The sequence below is a fragment of the Stylophora pistillata genome, chromosome 5 (assembly GCF_964205215.1).
Source record: "Stylophora pistillata chromosome 5, jaStyPist1.2, whole genome shotgun sequence".
Lineage (NCBI taxonomy): Eukaryota > Metazoa > Cnidaria > Anthozoa > Scleractinia > Pocilloporidae > Stylophora > Stylophora pistillata.
Window position 1 is genome coordinate 2,965,188 of NC_142523.1, and position 6,000 is coordinate 2,971,187.

Sequence of the window (6,000 nt, forward strand, 5' to 3'; positions counted from 1 at the left end):
AAAAACAATTATTTGATGAGGTTTTAGTGATGGCCAGAATGATCAAGGTCTCGGTAAGTGTTATCAGCCAAAGGTTGAGGCTGATAACACTTACCGAGACCTTGATTATTGTGGATATAACAAAAACTGAATCTAATAATTATTATTAGACATTGATTTAAAGGAAATACAAAAATGCATTACGTTGAAGAACTGAATCAACCAGTGATGTTCTTATTTCGCTGTGTGAACTTGACATTGCTTTTGCAGAATAATCTGCTAGCAGATTAATGAATAATCTGTAGGTTGCACTGTTTCCTAGAATTAACTGTAGGCTTTTAGCCAATGAGAATACAGATGATGACTACAATGTATAATAAGTGGCATTGTTGTGTCCAGGGGGGACCATGACTTTGCACATTTCTGCAGATAGCACCTGATGGTCAATAATTAATGTCAGTTTGTTAAGAGAATAGGATCTATTTATATGATTGCATCTCAACAAGAAAACTGCTATCATTGGTAACTTCAAGCTGTCAAGTTGCCTGGAGTTTATGGTAAATTTATTATTGAGGCATTTTAATTTATAGCCTTATATTATATGACAGAGATAAAGACAGAGATAAAGACAGTTACTGTAGTAGTAGTATCCAATCAGTGTGTTTAATACTCTTTTGTTTTGATGACTACTTGCTCAGTTAAATAATGTCAGGCATTGTAGATTTCATTAACAATAACAAAGAGTTTCTACTGGATAGATTCCATGAATGTGCCGTCCTTGCAAGAGGCCAGCACTCAATTTCCGAACAGTTTGATGTTGGATGTTATCATAATGTCAGCATATGGAAAGTTGCACCAAAGAGTGCTTCATTTCCTTGATAGTAGTCAACACATACTGTTCTTGTCGAGTCGATCACTTCAAATATTGTAGGACCTGGATTTTCCTCCACATCATTTGCTTGCCTTATAATCAATGGAATATAAATATTGTAGAATATCATTTGTGTGAACCAAAATTTCACTTCGTTCCTCATTTTGTATTTCCCAAGCACTTGCTTCAACGTTGGTAAGTAAAACACATTTAAATACAACATCATAAACGTTATGTTCCAAAATCGTCCTATCAGACGTGATAAAACAGCCTTTGTCTTAACAAAGCTGTCATGAATGCCAATCCTTGACCGATATTGTTCAATTGAGATGGACCCCATGATATAATGTCGAATAATCGAGATATGAGCGAAAATTACGATCCAGTATTCTTTTCTCAGCGTCTACTTCGGGCTCTATCAGTGAGTTTTCAGTAGCTATATCAGTACTATAAAGTGCTCCCTCAATGAGGATTAAGCCGAGTTAAAAACATTGGCTTGCGCAGGCGTAAAAGCCTCTTTTGAACTGAAGTGCAAAAATGCACAGGCCGCACTGACTTCGTGCTATTAAGGCTACGCTGGTTAGCTTGACTCCAAGAATTGCTGTAATGACGAGAAACTGCAGCAACAGCTGAAAATAGTAAGATTAATATTAAAAAACACTAAAAACATGCGCACAGGAATTTCGAGGCTATCGCCGAAATTCAGAAGGCTTGACACTTACTTTACAGTCGCTAACAAATTTACGCTTAACTACGATGATTAAAAAATTTTGGTACGCTAAAGCAAAAATAAAGAACAGCTAAAGAATGAAACTTACCTTCGAAACACCAACAATGTATACTGGAGACAAAAACGCAAAACTTGCAAAGTGTACGCATGAGACAGCCCATCCTCGGAGACCCAGGGGCTGTGGGTCGATTTCAAGTTAGGGCATGAAGAGCCCCTGGGGACATTGTCTTACAAGACTAGTTCCAAACGGTCCCAGTCGTTCTGCCATCTGATTGGTGCCAGAAAATCTTTGTGTTTTTCTGCCCAATCAGATTGAAGTGTGCTTTGGAGTCCTTTCGTGTGTTATAACACTGACAAATTGCTCAGTTGCTCGCTATTTTTGTATGGGCCGTGCGACGGAGATTTGCTTGAGGTGGAAAGTTTCAGTCTCAGCACACAATGTAAGAGAAATCGATCAGATTGTCCGCAAAAATCTTACCGGAAATTATACTGAATACTCTCGCAGGTACTAGAGAACGTGTTTTAAAGTTTGCGAGGTTTGTATACAACACGATGTTTGCAGTCATTGACATGTCGTTTAAAACGTTAAACGAGATTTAAGCTTAAACCTTCCTAGATTTTTTGCATAATTTGCTGTGACTGAAACTTTGCCAATCCCGTGAAGTTATTTCGTCGCATGGGCCACGCAGGTATGTCGAGCAACTGGCGCTTTTGCCTACGTAGCTTTCTGCTTTCTGTGCGCGCCAAAATCTAATCTTCGCTTTGCAGGAAAGTCTTTCACAATACGGCTTAAGTTCGTGAACGACCTCCAGCAAGCGCTTAGAGAAAGCTTAGCTGTGTTTCCGGTTAACTAATTAAAATCTGAACAAAAACTTATTAACGAGAACATCGTGGGAAGGAGAAATTGTTTCGGGCAGTTGCCGAAGGGGTTTGGAAAGAGTTTAACCTTTCAACTGCTGTCTAGAGTGTTGAAATCCTTGAGCTAGGAAGGCTACGGATTCTCTTCTAGTCCCTTGGTCATTTTCATTTCACCTCTTCTGTCGATTGCTGAAGACCAAGTTAAATACCTTTGATCATTGGGAATCGATCCGATGTTGCTTTCAAGGTAAAAACAAAACCAAAGACCAAGAAATATTGGATGGAAAGGGCGGGTTTGCTTTATTGCAAATGTCAGCTTAATAGCACAGGGCCATCTACCCACATCTAATAAGCTAAAGTTTCCACGCTCAGCTTTTCTTTTTTTTTCAAGCGAAGATGAGATTAGATTTTGGCACGCACAGAAAGTTTCGCAAGTACCAGTTCCTCGACATACCTGCGTGGCCCGTGCGACGAAATAACTTCACGGGATTGGCAAAGTTTCAGTCACGGCAAATTATGCAAAAAATCTAGGAAGATTTAAGCTTAAATCTTGTTTAAGGTTTAAAGCGACATATCAATGACTGGAACCATCGTGTTGTATACAAACCTCGCAAACTTTAAAACACGTTCTCTAGTGATACCTGCGAAAGTATTCAGCATAATTTTCGGTAAGATTTTCGCGGACAATCTGATCGATTTCTCTTACATTGTGTGCTGAGACTGAAACTTTTCACCTCAAGCAAATCTCCGTCGCACGGCCCAAACAAAAATAGCCAGCAACTGAGCGATTGGTATTTGTCCGTGTCAAAACACACGAAAGGACTCCAAAGCACACTTCAATCTGATTGGGCAGAAAAACACAAAGATTTTTCTGGCACCAATTAGATGGCAGAACGACTGGGACCGTTTGGAACTAGTCTTGTGAGCCAATGTCCCCAGGGGCTCTTCATGCCCTAACTTGAAATCGACTCAGCCCCTGGGTCTCCGAGGATGTAGACAGCCCCAAAATGGCCGATTTACGACGCTGATTCACAGGTGCATACCAGTCCCCTCCCCCGACAAATAAATTCGTACTGATTCCTACCACCACCGGGTGCGGCTAATACACAATTCCTCCCAGATGACCCTGCGATCCCGACACGCAGACTAATAAACCCCGCCGATGGTAGCATAGTGGAGGTTGACGCCCCCACAAAAATGAAGTGATGTATCTGATCAAACAGCTATCTATAGTTGAGACTGTGTCATCGTCGCTTTACGACTTTGAAGCCCTTTTCTTTCAACTTGAGTATTCTTATGCACATTTCCTGTTCGTTTGCGAGGTCTACAAGGGCGTATTTTGATCATGGATGGAGCGAAGGGAAGGAAAACCACTTTGATAATTTTGGTCACTGCACACCGACCGACGCCATTTTGATAAATGTGTTGACTTAATATACTCAGTCAAAAGTGTTGTTGTATTTTCCACAAGAAAGGACAACTGGTATCGCCCCTTCAAGGTTGATTTTGGGTAAAAGCTTCGAACACAAAGAAGGGAGTACGGTTACAGTCAACTGGGAGGGCAAGAAAATACAAGCGGAGATTATAGCTGTGGGTGGTAAATCTTACAACCTTTTTCCCATAATTCTTTGCTAGACAAACAGCGATTCTGTCTGCCATTTTTTTAATGGGCTCCACGCACATCACACCAAAAAAATTAATTTAGGGCACACTTTGTTGGTCCTCAAGTTTTTACATTTATTACTACCGAACTTACTATTATTGTGTACCAGCTTACAGAAAACGAAGAGATTCTAAATCAAAAAGACATTGAGTGGTCTTCCAAGTTTGTTTCTGCAACTGAACCCGATCCAATTTCCAATCAGTCCAAATTACCAGTCGAAAAATAGGAAGAAAGCCAGCAGCCACGGAGAACTCAAGTCAATTTAAGGGTTCATGAGGTAGTTACCGTTCATTTGCATTTACAATTTCGGTGAAAAAAAATTCCACCTGTTAACGACACCATGTAATTGTCCATTAAGTGATAGAGAACTTAGGCTGAATCAAATTGAATGATATTTCACGCATAGAATTGATTTGAGTTGTGTAAGGAATTATAGTCGTTTCATCAACGTTCAGTTCGCAGACTTCTGATGGCCGCCAGTTTGCAAACCTAATACGTTCCACGTACGTAAAATTAATGTGGTACGTAGCACAACTTGAGTGCGAGACGGTTGCATTCTCAACAGAAGATTCAGAACGAAACAGGTACCTGCTGAAATTTGTACTGAATTGAAATTAACATTATACCATTTATTTTCGAGACCGAAAAAACTACCAACAACGCACATGGTGTGGGAAACTGTCCCATCGATACATGTCAGTGGGGCTTATAACTTACCATAAGTAAACTTAACGAATCGTAAAACAGTACTTTGATTTATGATAAAACTTTCTATCACGAGCTCAGTGGTAGGAGTTGGTGTGGGTGTCTGACTGTTTGATGCTCCTTGGATAAGATAATAATTACCGCTGAAGAGAAAAACACCACTGATTTTTGATAACTCTTTTTTAAGGACGACGTCATCCATAGCAAAGCTAACTAAGGATACGGCAAGGTATCAATTGAAAGGAATTTTGCGATCAATAAAAAGCCATAAGAAATGCTTCTAACCTTTTAATTGTAGACATTAAATAGAGTGTGTGACATAACAATAAATACAGTTTTTTGTGTGATTTTTGTAGAGTACAGAAATAAACGCTCATACATCTACATGATCTACATCCATTCAGTTTTCAAATAAGAATTCCGTTTTACCACGACGAAGTTGTCAGTCTACTAAAACGAACGCTCCTCATAAGCGTTCCCTTTTTTTCTCGTACGAACCGAAACCACATAAGAAAATTAGTAATCTAAATTTACTCACCCTTTTAAGACGGTTCTCTCCGTTTACGACAAAAGCCTTTAAAACTTAAAGCAAAGCAATAAATTTGAATATCAATGCAATCAATTGTTTTCAAATAGCAATGGCTCGAAAGTTAAACAAAGCAATATGAGAGCAAAATGCATGTGAACTAAAGGACATCAGTTACGGAGTCAATAATATCGACGTACGGGATACTTCAATGGTGATCAATACCACACTACTAATCCAATACCAAACTACAAAAAAATTACCAAATTTCAAATATCCTTGGGAGGATTCCCTACCAGATTTTCTACAAAAAAAAAATTTACGGCGGAATGTTTGCACTACAACAGCTTGCAAATTTAAAGAGTATAAACGGGCCGCTTCTCAAGTTTGTTTTGTTTTTTAAATGTTTGGATGTTATTTTATCTCTTTCTATCCTGTTTTAATCAGTGAAGGACACTTAAGTAATATCTACCCAAGTTCTCGTACTCTGAATCCACCTGAATTGATTAATTATTTGTATCTTTAAACAGTTAACTTAATGAATTATTATCTAAAACAAAGATATCATTTGATTCTTTAACATGGAAAGACCTTAAAATCATTGCTGTGATCACGCATAGTTTAGCACCGAGAGGTGACAGAAAGGTACCCTAACGGCGAGCACTGGA